The 17,777-nt window shown below is 36.5% G+C and overlaps 1 protein-coding gene across 4 annotated transcripts in view; it reads right to left on the bottom strand.

Moving 5' to 3' along the window:
* Window positions 1-15,069, bottom strand: part of LOC131435099 (protein transport protein Sec24A) — a 30,039-nt gene extending 14,970 nt beyond the window's left edge. For 3 of the 4 annotated variants that reach the window (XM_058602625.1, XM_058602626.1, XM_058602622.1), the window contains exon 1: window positions 14,831-15,069. The gene's annotated coding sequence lies outside the window, so the exon portion shown is untranslated. Of the gene's footprint in view, window positions 1-2,099; window positions 2,458-14,830 lie in introns of those variants that run through there. The other variant, XM_058602624.1, reaches the window with a different exon arrangement.
* Between the last annotated feature and the right edge of the window lie 2,708 nt (window positions 15,070-17,777).

The following is a 17,777-nucleotide window of genomic DNA, read 5'->3' on the forward strand; positions in this document are numbered from 1 at the left end:
TAAGGTGGACGCATTAGAAGGTGATATTTATGAAAGACCAATCTGCTTCAATGAATTTTTAAGTATCTCTCATCAGAAAACTCTCGAAAGTTGGCAAACTTCATGGAGCAATGGCGAACTGGGACGATGGCTACATTCCATTATCCCTAGGGTATCGACGAAACCTTGGTTCAGGGGGATGAACGTGAGTCGCGATTTCATTCGTATTATGTCGCGGCTCATGTCAAATCACTACACTTTCAACGCACATCTCCGGCGCAACGGGATCGTGGAGAGCGGTCTCTGCACCTGTGGCGACGGTTATCAGGACATCGAGCATGTCGTGTGGTCGTGCGTAGAGTATCGCGACGCCAGGTCGAAGCTACTGGAATCCCTTAGGGCCCGAGGTAGACCGCCTGAGCTTCCGGTTCGGGATGTGTTGGCGAGTCGGGATAGTTTATATATGCTTCTCATATACCAGTACTTCAAACACATTGATATACAAGTGTAATGTGTTATTCCTCGCTTAGAAAGTATAATCTCCACCTATAGGTTCGATACTAACATCCGCTCGATTCTCTCGATCCCCGTCCCTGTTCACCATCTTCATTGGAACTAACAAGGTCTTTTTTTGTCACTAACTTTTTCGTTCCCCCTTCCCTGTCTCTTCACCATCTCGATGGCAAATCTCTGTCGTTTTCAGACATTTTGTTCCTAGGGGATGTAGGAACTTGCCCCGTTTCCACAATATTTACTTTTTTCATTATCTTCCGTAACATCACCATCATCGCCCACGGAAGACCGCTCCAGTTGAAAACCAGCATGCGAAGGCCCCTTCATAGTCTGGGGATGTTTCCCGCGAACCAGCGGCCAGCATAGATATTTACCAACGCCATCTGGAAGACTCATGCAATATTCAATTCATCGACCACTGCCGAACGCCAGCTAAAGGCTGGGTTTTCGAGAATCCGAGATGACATAGTCTAATGATACTATCCTAGTTTTAAGTTAGTCGTTAATTAAGTTTAGAAAATACCCTTGGCATCTTAGAGCTTAAGCAGTGTGCCATTAAAATGTATTATATTATTAAAAAAACAAGTTCAATATTCATTTGATTAATTCTAAAGAATTTTCCAGTTTATTCCTAAATTGTTAATAGAAAGTTGATTCTGTGATTGTTTTGCTACGTAGCATTGATCAAGCACGACTATGCAAAGACACCAGACAAGCAGTGAAGATATTTCTGACAACCCATTATCAAAGCAAAGTAAAAAGAATCGTTAGTTTAGACATTACACTTCGGTGTAATAGCAAAAAGGGTTTTGCAAATAGCATTAACTTTACGTCTGCCTAGCGGTTTATGTTGAGCCGCCAGGTCGTGCTAGCAGTTCAACATAAACTGCTACGCACTGATGAGTCAAAGACGAAACGTAATATCATCTTCTATATATTATTGATTCTGCACATGCAACGACGAACGAAGCTCAAGGCCAGTCATTACAAATTTGCGGAATTAATTTGAAGTGGGCTGACCGTACCATTTACAATCTTAACTCCACACTTTATCTTATATATATCGAAACCATTAGTTACATAGAGATATCGATTATCTCTGTTAAATGCATTGGCCCGAGGGATAAGATGACAACCGGTGCAACTCAATTGTTACGGTGATATCGCTTCTAAGGGCCAACGAAAATATGTTAGCTCGATTAATGAGACTATTGCAACAGTATTCTAACAGTTGATGCGCAATTTCTATGTCAAAATGTTATGTTTAATGTTCGAAATTCATTCAATCAAAAAAAAATAAGAGCAGAACTTAATTCGACACGTAAGTTTATAAGTGAATTTTTAATAAAGGCTTAGTGACCGAAACAACAGCGTTTGGTACTTCTTAAAAAAAATTTGTGACCTTCGTTGCAGCACTATCTTTTAAAAGCATGTTCATTGACTCAACACGATAAGATTACAAATAAACGCTGCAAATTTACGACACAACTCATTACCACTACCAACCGAACCGAACCGTTCAACACAAGCTTGCTTCAATCGTTTCATAAACAACGGCAGACACTAAAGCAACCACTAACCAGTATCACCAATATTATTTCACGAACCTCGCTATCACAAATTCATAGTACGGAAGATTCGATACATCAAATGTTGTAGTATTTCCCGTCCTGCAACGGAAAACGAGTACCTTAGTCTCGGTTGTTTAATTACATGATCGAGCAGAAAAAATAATCTACAGTCACAACGATCCGAGACTTGCATGCGGAAACGAAACCGTTTTCACGTTACGGCTTCGTCAGGAAGAAATACAATTTCACGAGCACCGTTTCAACTGTGCGTTGGACCACTGACTGAGGTAGTTTCATGTCTCTACATTCCACACCTTCACGTCTACATTCATTTTAAACGTGCGCGCACTTGCTTTACCGGAGCTACACGTGCTTCAATGGAATTTGAATACCATGAACCTGACCATGAAAAATATTGCGCCAGTCGCTCACTAAGATCTCGCAGACAAACGAACATATGCTCCGATGAAGAAACAAAAACCGATTAGTCCAACAGGGACTTGATACTACTGAATACTGATTCTAACAACCTGACATCAATTCATCAATCATCAATCCCTTTATTCGAGCAATCGAATTAGGCCACGACATATCGCGTCGTAGCGGTCTTTGTTGGTAGTCGCGATAACGCATATTACCTTACTGTTATCAAAAACATTTGGAAAATCATTCTAAATATCTACTTAAAGCGTGTTGTTGCTGACCTAGAACTCAAAAATTAATTTTAAATGTGGTATCTACAGAATCTTAAAAAACGAAATTACTTTTTCAAATAAAATAAAAAACTTAAAAATAAGATGTCATAAAGGACTCATAAGTCAGTTGCGGAATCGATGGATTCATGACTTGGAAAACTTGTTACGGTCAGTAGGATCGTATCACTTGTCATGCATTTGTTCTGTACATTACGAATTGGATGCCAAATCAGTCGAAAAAGAAGGTGCCAAGCCAAGACTTTGCTTCTACGTTGTAGCAATATTAAAAATGAGTTTTATTTTTGGATGCTATTCTATTTTGCTACATCAATTAAATTTAAACCAACGCACAGTGGCGAGAACCCGGACAAAACCGCAAAAATCGATGTTTATTTTGTTCTTCAAATTTTTATATTTAATAACATATTCTCTAAATTTCAAGCTTTTGAAATTCAACCAGTCTTTGATTTTTGTCTACATAAAGGGTGATTTTTGCTGGTATCATTTTGGCAACACTGTTTTTGACAGATCACGCATGAATCATGTCTTGTGTCATTGTCAAACTTTCTAACTTGTTCAGTTTGGTTTATAATTCAATCATGAATCGTTTGGTCTATAATTTAATAATGAATGAGCGCTGACAATGTTAGAGGGAGATCCACTGTTTTAATCGCAAAATTATGTTATGACGAAGCTCATTTCAGGTTGAATGGATACGTCCACAAAATGAACCGCAGCTGGAGTGAAGACCAGTCACAAGCATTGCAAGAGCTACCAATGCATCCCAAAAAACTCACTGATTGGTGTGGATTATGGGCCGGTGGCCTTATTCGTGAAATACCGGTCGATATGTTGGAGAGAGTGTGACAAAATTGGACCTTGCCCATGGTCAATCTAAAGCGGAGCCGCGACCAACATTTGCATGAAATCATTTTCAAACACTAAATTATATTTATTGTTCTATCGATTTCAATCAAGATTTTATTTTTTTTTTGAAAATCGATTCCTATACCTCTTAAAAAATCACCCTCTATAATGCACCTAAGTCGGATAATTTTAATGATTTTACTGCCGAATAATTTCGTGCCAATTCGAACAAATGTTGATAGCACATTTCACCCTGTTTTTTTTTTTCGGAACCGGAAGTTAAATGCGAACAAAGGTCAAAAGCAGTATATTTTTATGAAAGTTGACTCTTTCATTTGAGTCTAAGTTGGTGAAAATCGACTCGAATATTGAGAAAATGAGTATAGCTGAAATCGGTTTTTATAGCCAGCAATTGGCATAACCTATAAATTTAAACAGTTTTGAACCAAATTTAATAGATTTTTACATTTATTTGCGTTATGACAGGTTTCAATTTCATACATACTACCCTGTATTTCCGGAACCGGAAGCCAGATCGGGATGAAATTCTACTTCAGCTAATAGAAAAATAATACTTTTCCTTCAAATCTGAGTTTGCAAAGATCGGTCTGGCCTGGGTTTCTAAAAAATTGGAGTGATTTCCCGAACTAGGAACGATGATCCGGTATACCCAAGTTCAACGTATTTGGTCATCAACTAACCATGCCTGCCTAATTGGAGAATTTTACGGCTATTTGAATGTATCTGGCCTGATTTTTCCGTATCATGTATAAAAACACGCTAAAGAATATGAAATTTTTATTCTTATCAGCTTACAATTCTGCAACCGGAAGTCGTATCCGGATGAAAGTCGGTGCGGTTATATGGGATTGTAAGCCCTTGCATTAGAATCTAAGCTAGTGAAAATTGGATGAGCGATCACTGAGTAAATCGAGTGTACTGTTTTACAGGGTGGCAAGTGAATTGCCGATTTCAATTTCCCGGTTTTCCTGGTTTGCGAGATAAAAATTCCCGGTTTTTGGAATATGATAAAATCGCCTCTTTTTAGTTTTTTAACACTCCAAATACCAAGCCTGAAAAAAGTTGGAACGGTAACTTCGAGCTGTTATGATTCAGCTATTTTTCAACGAATCTTAAAAAAGTGCACACTCGAATTTTATGTAGTTCATAAATTAATTCAAAAATTTTATAGCCGATTGACGATTGATTAAGAAAAACCAATGAAAATTTGATTTTTCCCATTCCAGGTTTTTTTTCTCGCGCACAATATATCCTATTTGTTTCCCTATTTTCTTTTTTTTTGCCAACGTCGCATATAAAATATTAAGAATTTCAACTTTACTTTACTTTGGTCACTATTGGAAAGGTACTACAGAAGTAAGATTCGCTGAAACAAACGAAAAATTGTCTACCCAAAGTTATAATGAAAACTGTAGATAGATGACCTCAGAAAAGGTGAGGTTTTTTACAATGATCGTAAATATTTCGAAATTCAAAGCGATGATCTATATATTTTTGCAAATCATTTGATTACTAGTGATACCAGCTACAATTTTTGCCCAACTACCATTTTTACACTGCCAAAAGGAAACCTTAAAATATCGGTGAATTTATAAATATATATATATATATATATATATATATATATATATATATATATATATATATATATATATATATATATATATATATATATATATATATATATATATATATATATAAATATTTCAATTTTTTTACATGTATAAAACGAAAATTGAAACGATGACATTTACATTTTTATACTTCAAAATATTGGAATCTTGACCAGAAACAATGTATTGATGAACAGAGATGGCATTTCACCAGAGTTATACACGCTAGAGTCAGATTTTTGCCACACCGAGGATGAAAAAAACGAAGCACCGCACAAAGAGGAAAGCGCACTTCTTCTCAATGTCCAATAGACAGCATTTGAGTGTGTGCTTGTGGTTAAAGCAGCTGGCGCGAGTGAAACACATTCTCTTCGCATGAATCGCTCACACGCGCTCTCGTCTAAATACACCCAAGTGACCACTGGCGCGTGATGGTGAGCGAACACTTCTGTGAACTTCAATTAATAGAGAGTAGATCTGGCCTTGCTATGAAAAATTTGCAAGGAAAACCGAAAATTTTACGATAAATTGTTTTATTTTGCTGATTTTGCGTGTCCACGCTTCATCTACGAAAACCATACAGCAGAGTGCTCACCGGCGTGTACACCTCTGTGAAAGTATCTGCATCCACCTCAGAGAATTTATTAGCTAATGCTCTAGCACTTTGGTGCGATTCAGTGGAAGAGGTAAAAGGAAATAAACAAACGCACTCATGATGCGTGCACACTTACACAACAGTGGTGTATAAATGTGAAAGAGAAGAGCTCTCGTTGAAGTTGTCAGTGCGAGGGGAGAAATTTTGCTTGCTCTTCGTCACACAGAGGAGATAGACATCTCTGTTGATGAAAAAAACTATATATCCGTTCAAAGAATCTCAAGAAATTTTGTACAAATTTAGAGAATTTCTGTTATTACAAGCATTTTACCAAACAAAATCACGTCAAACTTTCAAATTTTATAGCGCTAAAATTTTTTATTTTTGAAAAAAATCAAATTTTGAAAAAATCAAAATTTCCGAGATCGAACGTCAAGATCTAGTGTTATCTCGACGTTTCAGCTAACTCTAAGATATTTGGCATAACGCCCGAGACGTCAGAAAGGATATTGCACCCAGTGTAATAGTGTTACGTAAGTTGTGTAAGCTTTGCGTCTGGTTAGCGGTTTAAGTTGGACTGCTATGCGGAGATGGCAGTTCTACTTGAACTGCTTTAAGCACTGACGAGCCGAAGGCGAAACGCAAAGAAAGTTGAAATAAAAAATAAATTTTCTATTCCGGTCCCATTGTCGATTTTTTTCAAAATTTTTTTTTGAGTTGGCGTCAGATCTCGACGTTTCAGGCAAAAACGTTCGATTTCGGAAATTTCATGTTAACCCATATTTGAAATGCAGCATGTTTACGATTTGATGAGTTTACGCATGCGTTGATGAGCAAATAAGTCAAATGAGAGCAGCAAGAACGGACTAGATATCGATCTATTTTTTCTAATAGGATTCTAAATGCTGAGCATCTCTCGTGAAGTAATCAGAAAAATAATCAGAAAGTGCGAATTAATTATTGAGCTCTACGCTGGTTTTTAGCCAGTTTTATTTCCAAATAGCCCAACTAATATATCTTCTATGAGAAATCCTTCTACAATTGATCTAGTTCTAGAAGATCAATGTCACATTTCATTACTTAAATTGACTTCAGTATTGAACCATGAAATTGCTTTGGAAAATATCGAGACAGCCATACATTATTTAAATCATTACATTATTAAAGTTAGGCGTATACCAAAATCTCAAACTAAATTCAATTGTCCTTCATCTACATCTATATCAACGTTCTTGTGATCCTACAATGGAATAGTTGAGGACCTTTAAAAGAAAATTAAACATAAATTCACTAAACAAATCAAACCATATTCTAAGGTTCTATACTGGTCCTCAGAAACAAGTTTTTAGCTCTCAAGGAAGGAAATCAAACGGTGGATAAGATCAATGTCGACAACTTTTTTTTTTTAATTTCTGATCGAATCTTACTCCGAGAAAACCAATTTTAAAAATTGGAAGTCGGTTTACAAAAAAAATAGAATTCATGATTCTGATGAAATTTTGTCCCACGATATATAATTGTGTTTTTCACTAATCGTTGTATGGATTAAAAGATGGAAGCTTTGGAAAAAAAAGTTTTTCTAACTAAAGCTTTTTCTCGTACCGCTTGATACTTTTTGCTAATATCGGGCAACTAGCGATGAAATGTTATGTTAAATGGCGTTTTCTTTTGAATCAACTAAAAAATTTTCCAAATCGATTTTCATGCGTGTGCCCTTTCAACATATTAGAAAGTTTGAAGGCTGTTATTGGGCCATTGATTCAGTTCAAAGATCAAATGGCTGTGACTTCTGGTTCCGAAGATATAATGGTATAAGTGACGTAACCGACAAAACGCACTTTAATTTTTACCGCTCAATTTTTTCGGAAAAGGCTGATCCGATTCCAATTAACTTAGAGCCGATTTTTTTTTCTATCCGCATGTTTCAGGAGTGACCTATGATCACGTTCAAATGAATTATTACAGATACGCTTGGTTCGAGAAATGGTACCGAATATGTTTTATGAATCAAGTTAAATCATGTTTTTGTCGACTATCCCAATCAACTGAATAAATTGGCGCCAAAAAAATGAGCTCAATTTAGTGTTAGAAATTTTCCTAAAAATGTTCTAATTAGACCGTGTCGATAAAAGTGAAAGACACAACTAAGTGGACTAGGAAAAGGTTTTTAAGTATAGGACTGGATTTGGAATTTTTCCTGTACACTCGCGGTCGCTTTTTGCGCAGGGGATACGTACCGCGTGACGTCGGAAATTCGCGTAAAAAACCGCGTAACTTCGGAAGTTCGCGTAAAAAAAACCTCAAAACTAAAGAAAAAATGTTTGTCATGAATACGACTTACTTTACTATGGGCTGCCTTTTCAAAATTAGCCATATGGAAGAATGGGCAGAACTTAATCGTGAATATCTCTACTTGTATTAAGGGCAGCAACATAATTCTTTCGCCATTTCATCAAAAATATGATCAGGAATTTAGGTTATTATTTTGAACAGTGTGAGATAACCACAAACAACTCAAAAATGAAGTTTTCTAAAACTTTGAAAACAACGCGGAAAACTCTTTACTTTTGCTTGGCTTTTTGCGCAAGTATAAAAGGGGAACCGTGGTCGAAAAATCGATCATTTTTTCTTGTGTGTTGGATGGAAGCAGACGTCGTGAGAATGATTTATCATTTGCTTTCCGGTCGTCGAGAGAGCGATATCATCAACCAACAGCGACGGAGAGTGCACCTTCTGCGTGGTTAAAACCTCAAACGCTCAGGTAGCAACTAGGGATGTCGGAAATTTCGAATTACTCGATTATTCAATAATCGAGTATAATTTTGAAACTAATCGATTGAAATTTATTCGATTATCTGCGTTATTAATCGATTACTCGATTAATCGATCAATATTACGACATCCCTAGTAGCAACTCTCATTCGCTTTCCGATCTTCAAGCCGAGAGGACGCATTCCACCAGCAGCGACGGAGAGTGCACTTTCTGCGTGGTTAAAACCTCAAACGCAACTCTCATTCGCTTTCCGGTCATCAAGCCGAGACTCTGAGTCTGCTCTTAGTTCTAAATTTAGTTCTTGAACTCAGGTCCAGTTCCTTATTCCAGAATTCTTCTGTTCGATTCTTTTTAGAATCATAATAATACTCCCAAAGAATTATGTGACATTTTCCTGTACTCTATGCAACCAATTTTGGTAGTCGTAGCGAGAAATCGTCTTCAAGCTTCAGAGCTTAGTTTCTGAATATTGGTTTAGAATTCAGAGCCTGCGTGCTGAACTGGATTCTGGAAAAAGATTCCGGAACTGATTTCAGTTTCGAAATTGTAGTCTACTAAAATCCAACTGAATTCTGAGTCTGTTCTAAGTTTTGAATATAGTTCTTGAGCTCAGGTCCAGTTCCTCATTCAGCAGCTCTTCAAATCGGTTCTTTTGTCCTGAATACGACTACTTTACTATGGGGCGCCTTGTCAAAATTTACCCTGTACAAGAATAAGCAGAACTTTACCACGAATATCTTTTGATGTACTTAACCCAACAACATTTTTTTTTCTACAAGCTATTGCTAATATGATTAGGAATTCGTGATTAAATTTTCAACAGTGTGAAAAAACCCTTAAAATAATTTTAAAAAAAACGAAGTTTTCTAAAACTTTCGAGAAAAATTCATCACGCTTGCTTGCCTTTTTCGCATTCGGACGACGGTTTTGAGGTAGTCAGGCACATATCAGAATCTACTGAACAAATAGAAAAGGAAATCTTTCAAAAAAAACTGTTCATTTGTTTTATTGCTTTATTTATTGGATGTCGAGGTGAGGTTCTCCCGCCAACATCGGTAAGAACAAACCAAGTATAAAGCGTGAAAGTCTCATTTGGACTTCGGTCGTTAGGAGGAGCAGTCGGCAATGAAAGTAGACCTTTTGCGTGGTGTAAAGCCTCAAACGCTCAGGTCACAGATCCAGTTTTCAGACTAATTTGATAAGCTTTGTGCAGTTTTCGCAGTGCAAAATTCGCAACAGTGTTTAATATCTTAGACAATTACACAATTTGGCCCTTCTGAATACCAGAAATTGATCTCGTACGGCATTTTGATAACTTTTTTCACTGAAATATTTAAATCCGAAACGAAATGATTGACAACAAAATTCTGTATAGTTCTATTTAGAACAATAATTGTATACCCAAAGAATTATGCGAAATTTTCTTCACTATACTGTATACGGCCCATTTTTCAACCACTTGTAGTTTGTAGTACAACTTTCTGCTGATTTGCTATATAAAATGCCTAGCACCGACTTAGAAGTCATTAATGAAAGGTTCCTTTTAGAACCACCATAATTTTATTATAAAGAACTATATTATTTAATTGTGTGTCAGAATGTTTAATGTAACTAATCTGTACTTTAGTTTAGGAGTATCGTTTCAAATTCTAGTAGTGAAAAAGAGGAAAGCTTGCACAATGCACACAATCTATCAACAAATTGATATTCGAAAGTGTAAAGAAAGAGTGTCAGTTTTATTTGTATTCACGACATCGTACTTTTGTTGATGCCAAATATCTTAGAAATGCATTAAACGTCGAGATCTGGTGTAATCTGATTTTTTTTTTTTTGAAAGCTAAAACGAAAATTTTCTAAGTGTCAAAGAATTGACTAGAAAACAATTTCGGAGTAACACCAGATCTCGGCGTTTCATGCATTTCAAAGACAAAACAAGAGAACCGCGTAACTTCGAAAATCCGCGTAACTTCGCATAAAAAACCGCGACCTCAGTTTATTCGAAAATTGGACTGATGTTGATAAAATCACTCAAACATCACATTTTCGTGAGAAGCCAGATTTCAACCAGCTCCGAGGAAACCTGTAGGTGACTGCCAAGAATAAGTGTGATGCTCCCGAGAGCTCTCGGATACAGAAGATATCGTAGTTTGCCAAGAAATTCTTAATTTGGCTAGCGATTTGTACTTGCGGAAAGTGGAGTACACTTTTCGTCACCGCAAGTACCATAAATGAACAGGTGTATTTGGAAGAATACCACCAAAAGCGACTTCTTTTGCTCCTAAAGGCTTACGACGTTCCGACGATCTTCTGGCAGGTTTTAGCATCATGCTACTACACGAAGAACCTGCTATAGTGGTATAAAACGAATGATGTCAATTTCGTGCCGAATGATTTGAACCCTCCAAACACTCGGGGATGGCGCCCAATAGAAGAATATTGGGCTATTAGAAAGAAGCATCTTCTAAGATAACCTGAAGTTTGTAGAAAGAACGAATGAATACACAAAAAAACTTTCGTTTCTGAGATCGTGCAAAACCTTATGACTGGAATTAAGGCCAAGGTTTGCGCATTCGGATATAAAGACGTAAAGTAAATTATATAAATAATGACAGAAATTACTTTTGTTTATTTGCACTCCCTGAAAATGTAGGGATATTATGATAAAAACTCCAATTTTGAGCTTGCATTTTTATGTGCTGATCTTGAACGATACAAACTTTATGTCGAATCTCTGATTCGGGTTTACTGAAACCAAAATCTCATGATGATGAAGCTGTCATAAATATGGATGTCATTACTCAAACAATATAATAACACATATTAGTCTGAAAATTGACAAAGCCAATATATAATTTCAATGTCTCTTGAAGGATCAATTTTAAATTAGAACAACTTCGATATACCAATTCGTGAAGAAGTGAATCGACTTACTATTATACTATTATAATAAATTTCGATATATATTCGTCAAGAAACACATATTGTAAGAAATCGTCATACTGTTCGTTCACAAGTGACGACTTTCCGATTCTATTATTCACTGGAATTCAGTTGTGACCATTAAGAAATCATTTACTTCCGCGATTATGTGATATCTGTTTGTAGGGAAAGTTGTAAACCTACTTGTCTTTTGGTCGGGAATTAAGGTAGGTATAAATTTATTAATTTAATAAACAGTGAATCGATTCAATAGAAGATTGTGAATATTTCAGTCGAATTCTACTGATAATGCTATGTAAATTTAGATCTAATGATTCTGTATACGTGACTCTGTGCAACTCATTTATATTATATTAAACCTGAGAGGCCGATTTGAGATAATTTTAACAATTTTATTCCTTCTATGTGATCCTTGAAAGCAAGATTTTTATCAAACACTAGACCAAAATATTTTGCTTGTTCAGACCTTGTAAACTAGGTTACTTGATAATGTTTTAGTTTAACAATACTAGCTATGGGCTTATGCTGAAAGATAGTTAATTGTGTTTTTACCGAATTTCATAAAAAAGAAATATGTATAATTATCGTTGTATCGCAATCTTGAATTGAATCCAATTACGAACCACCGTTTCGTTCATAAATGGTGGACCTCGTCGAAATCCATTTTTAAGCGCACACTATTGAAGTAGTTTGTACGAATCAAGCCAAATGTGGCAATTTCATCAACAGATCATTGAGATTCAAGCACTCCAAATTAGGTCCAAAAAATCCATCGCAGATAGTTTTAATTCAGCCAACTAGAAAAATCAAAATCAATAGCTAATTGATATTTAATATACTCAAGCCAACACGGTGTGCAGCAGATGGGAAATAGCATCGCACACATCACATGCTGTGATTGGTTCATGAAAACAGATCGATTCAAGCCAATCTCTCAATGCTATGCTATTGAAATACTGAAACGATTTTGCCATACATGTTTAAGTTAAAAGGATCGATTGGTTGTTAAACTGTATCAATCCATCAGCAAATGACTGAATTATTATCTAGTTTCGATTTTTTTCAATTGACACACGACTCCGTATCAGAGCTAATAAAAGTCATTTTCTATAACTCAAAATATACGAAAATGACGAGAAATGAAAGTCACTCTCAGCTCCGCTTGGGAATTATGCGAACAAGTTCCATGTCCAGTCAACGACATAAGTGGAACAATAGTTTCAATTTTTTTTATTTATCTTTTCCGCAATTATCGGTTTTTCAGTGAAGTTCAAGAATCGATAATGACAGAGAACGATTCACAATGATTTTTACATGTTGGTGCTCGTGTTTATAGTAGTTTTGGTTTCCAAAGAGGTTCTAAAAATTGCTTCATTTCTCTTTGTTTGTTTTAGAGGCGCAGGAAACTTACTTATAGAAGTGCCTGAAAAACGTCTGTTGTCTTGAACATGAACCCTCCCGACACGTCAGAGCTTCGTCCAATGGAAAAAAAATTGGGACATAGTCAAGCGGAACTTCAAGAAGACGCGAAAGACGGTTGTCAGGAAAATGTAGTTTCAAGATAAACTAACGTTCTGTGGCAAAAGAGATTGCCAAATTCTATGGAAAAAGTCAAACAAAAGATCCGGCGTTCGACGTTTACTCAAAAGTAAGCTTGATAGAATCATTTTTCTTTACGCTGGATAAATTGAACCCGTTAAAGATATATGAATTGTAAATAAGAAGTTGACTGATTTTCACACATTCTAGTTTCACTAATTGCACCAAAAGTCAGCGCATTGTTTTACAGATTACTCGGCCTACAATCAACAGTTTGCGACGCAATCAGTTCTCATTCCCATTTACTTCAGTCATAAGAAGCTGTACCACAGTCAAATTATTATGAAAAATGTGTAATTTTCTGTTATACGCGAAAACTCGACAATCATGAAACGAAATTGAAATACCCTTGCTCATACTGATACTAATAAACGAATTGATTTATTTTTCGCATTAAGATAATAACATAATCTTTCGCCAGTTTTTTCGACTAATAGCATTTCATTTGGACGCTTCACATTTTGATCGTGGGAAACACCAATATAGATCTAAGACTGGTACTAAATCGAGGTTTTTGGTTACACATTAATTAGATCGACGTAGTATAGAAAAAATGGCTTTTTTGAACAACTTGTCCGACTGCTTGTGCATCGTCACAATGAAATAGAATAAGTGTGCTAGGAGTTGAAAAGATAATTAACTTTTCTATCGTATCTGTCATAATATTCAATTGTTCAGCGTTCAGAGGTTTCAGCCATTTGCGATCAACTGACTATTTATCTCAATACCCTCAAATGTGTCATTCCATGCAATTCCGCTCATAGGTGACAACTGAATTATATTTTGGTGTCAGTAGATTGTCATACACTTCGAAATACTGACAAATCACTCTTCGTCACTTGTACCCTTGTGAACCGAGAAAGATAAAAATGCAACCATAAGTAAAAGTTTTTTTGCTCTACTCACCAAACCAATTAAATAAATTGTAGCAATAATGACAAGTCTCTATCCAAAATATTGACTTTCAGAAGAAACAGAAAAATCGACATGACGGGGTCACCTAAAATATCACGTCCAAATCATGCTGTCAACGTGGATCTCCCTAATCGTGCTACTCGTTTCGTACTGTACTAATAAATTTCCCCTTCCAGACCTACATTCTTTACCGAAGAATTTATCTTCACAAATATTTTTGAGCTAATACTTTACATAAACCACCTGCCCAAGATTTTTCATACGACATAGACTTAGTTTGATAGCATTGAATTCCTTATAAAATCTACAACAAACCAGCAGCACAAACAATGTTCCTCATATTGTGAAACTTCCTAGTAGAAACAAAAAAAAATCTGAAAACTACCAGTCGATACAATTTAAACGTCAAACAAAAACGCAAACAGCAAGGTTCTCCGTCAAGGCAAATTATTGCCCTCATCAGCACGATTAACAACAGTGTGCACGAGCGAGGCTTGTAGTGGTTCGAAGAAACGCAGGGAAACAAGGGAGATCCACTGTTCAATGACGTTTGTTTCAAGAATTATTATTCAAACTCTGAATCGACGAAAACCAGATACATTGCTTAACTGCTTGCTCAGGTGAAAACCAGCAAGATACGTCGGTAGTGCGCCCCAGGGAGCTCCCGAATACCATTTTCCGAACATTTTCACGGTATAATCCACCTTTAGCAATCCAAAATTTTGCACTTTTCAATACACTTTGCTCACCTCTTTCTCTGTGGCAAAATGAAAAATCACAATGAAGCAATCACTGAAGAACGCAGATTTTCGAAGCTGTTCTGCTTCTGTTTTGCTTCGTTTTATGCTCAATCGAATTACAATCAACTACGGAACATGATCACCTCGAAGAATTCACAATTTTGGGTTTCTTTACACAAATTTAATTCCACTTTTTCTAACACAAAACGCGACGACAACGAGCGAGCTGACGACCGAAATGCATAAAAAAAAACTTAAATTGACAGCGAACATTACGTGGCCTCCGCTAGCACCGATCGCTTAGAATGGCAGATGGATGGTGCTATCGGCCGTATTTAGGAGAAAATGAGGTAGATATGGCTTGTTTCTGATTTTCTTTTCCTTTGGCTTCCTATTGCATATTATGCATTTCTCGACATCCCTCTGAGCAGGCCGTTCTATTTTGTTGGCTCTTGAGCGCTTGTTGAACGACATACTGCACGAAATATACGTTCAACTCGCTGGAACGGTTTGTTGTTTTTTTCTCTTGCAAAAATAGTGTGAAATAGTGTGTAGTGTTAGTTAAAAAAAAATAAATGGAATAAATTTTAGAAATTCTCCAGTAAAACTAGTCCAACAGGGCTCCAACTCGTCATATTCAAAATGGCTCAACAATGGACCTCTGTATGCCGGGTTTGTTGAACAAAAATAATGGCATTCGGTTCAACGGTCTGTTTCAAAATTGGCAAACGAAGGTCCCTTGTTGGCCTCCCGTTGAACGATTGATTGGACTTTCATTGGACCAATGATCCAACGTATTGGACTAACTAAGGACCACTGTTGAACGTTTTTTTTTCTAAGAGGGATCACTGCATAAAATCGATCAATTTATTTATTTAAAAAAATGTATTAACATACGCATTCATTTTTGCTTTCCCAGTTTGATAATATTTTTACTGAAAAATCCTTCATTCTTGTCAAAACAACCGATCTAATGGCTACTCTTATACTAGTTACAACCACCCCGAAAATCTGATATCAACCAGATACAGAGTCAAAATGACAATTTGTTGTGTTGTTCTGATACTAACAAAATAAATTATGTATGAATTAATCTTTAATTTTGTTGATATAAAATTAAGCACTACATTAACGAGAAAAAGTACCGTTGGCTGTTTCGTGCCAATTTTCTGTTGACATTTCTTTTTCAAATTAAAATTTTTGGTTGATCCTACCCAAACCAAAATTAAAATGAGCCAATGAGGTCATGACTGAAACAAATAATATATTATTTGAAGTGAGTCGGATTTTTCTATGTGAAAAGAAATGTATTTCCACTGGAAGACGAAGCAAGAACATCATATTAACAATATATCCAGCACTCCCATTTCCCGAACAAATCATTGGCAACATCCTTTTTTGCGAACATGGCGCCCTCAGGCGAGTCTGCATCGAATCTCGTACATAGACGTAGGGGAAAGAAATGTCAGATTCGTGCGCGCCCAACCCTCTTAGAAAAAAAAGCTCCACGGTGGTCCTTCATTGGTCCAATACGTTGGATCATTGGTCCAATGAACGTCCAATCAATCGTTCAACGGGAGGCCAACACGGGATCTTCGTTTGCCGATTTTGAAACAGACCGTTGAACCGAATATTTTTTTGTTCAACAAACCCGGCAGACAGAGATCCATTGTTGAATCATTTTTAATATGAGAAGTTGGAGCCCCGTTGGACTAGTTTTACTGGACAATTTCCAAAGTGTTTTCCACTAATTTTTTAAAACTAACACTACATACCTGTAAAATACTTCTACTTCACGTAGAATAACAACAAATCTTTTTTTTATATGAAGGTAACACCTAATTTTCACACTATTTTTGCAAGAGAAAAAACAACAACAAACCGTTCCAGCAAACTGAAAGAATGTTTCGTGCAGTATGTCGTTCAACAAGCGCTCAACGACCAACAAAATAGAAGCGCCTGCTCAGAGGGAAATAGCAACTGCGCGAACCATAAAATTAACATTATATGTTGAATGTGATGTCGTGCGATGGCGTTGCTGAACTGACAATTCATTTTGCTCCAAGCAGATTTTTTCGAAAAATGCAGACTCAAGTTACCAAGTCAATTGAATTGACGGTGTTGACAATACTTTGGATTGACAATAATATTGTCATGTGTAAGGGTCGCTATTTTTTGACAATACTTTCGTCAATCCAATGAAGTTTCCATTACACGATCAAAAGTATTGGAGTATTGACAATAATATTGTCTCGTGTAAGGGCCGCTATTCAATTTAATCACAATTCGTTAATTGAAAGCCGAGTAATCGACAAAATAATATGGCATCTCTAATACTACCCTGTGGATTTTGTCGACCAGCATCGGTCTGATTACTTGAAAAAGCGTTACGCTTACATTATGGGTCGCTAGCACAAAGGAGCAAAGAGTTACCAAATCAAGGCATTATCGGATCGACGTCTTTCCGAAAGGGCGATGAAGAGTATCGGACTTTTTTTTGTTTCCATCATAGAGGTTTTAATCTTAAGGTCATTCGCCTTCTCGGACCAAAAAAAACCAGGCCCTATGTTCGGGGTGGAGAATCGAACCCCGATATACCCGTCCCCGAATATCAGGCATCCGTCGTGCTCGTTGCTTTGGTATCAATTCATTTTTTTGTTCTAGCGATACTCAATATAAGCTTTAATTTTTCTCGAAACGCAAACAAAAGCTTTCTGGCAGGATGCGGTTGAAGTTTTTCTGGTCCATAGAGGCGAATGACCTTAAAGTTAAAGGCTCTATGATCGAAATAAAATAAATGTCCGATACCGTTTATCACCCTATCGGAGAGATGCCTTCTCGAAAATGCCTTTTTACCTTTTTTTATATATATAAAAAATAGGTATAGAATTCGCTCAAACCACAGACTAACAGACAGGACACTCAAATTAGATTCTTTAACCATATAAACGGTCAT

This window comes from Malaya genurostris, chromosome 3 (assembly GCF_030247185.1).
Source record: "Malaya genurostris strain Urasoe2022 chromosome 3, Malgen_1.1, whole genome shotgun sequence".
Lineage (NCBI taxonomy): Eukaryota > Metazoa > Arthropoda > Insecta > Diptera > Culicidae > Malaya > Malaya genurostris.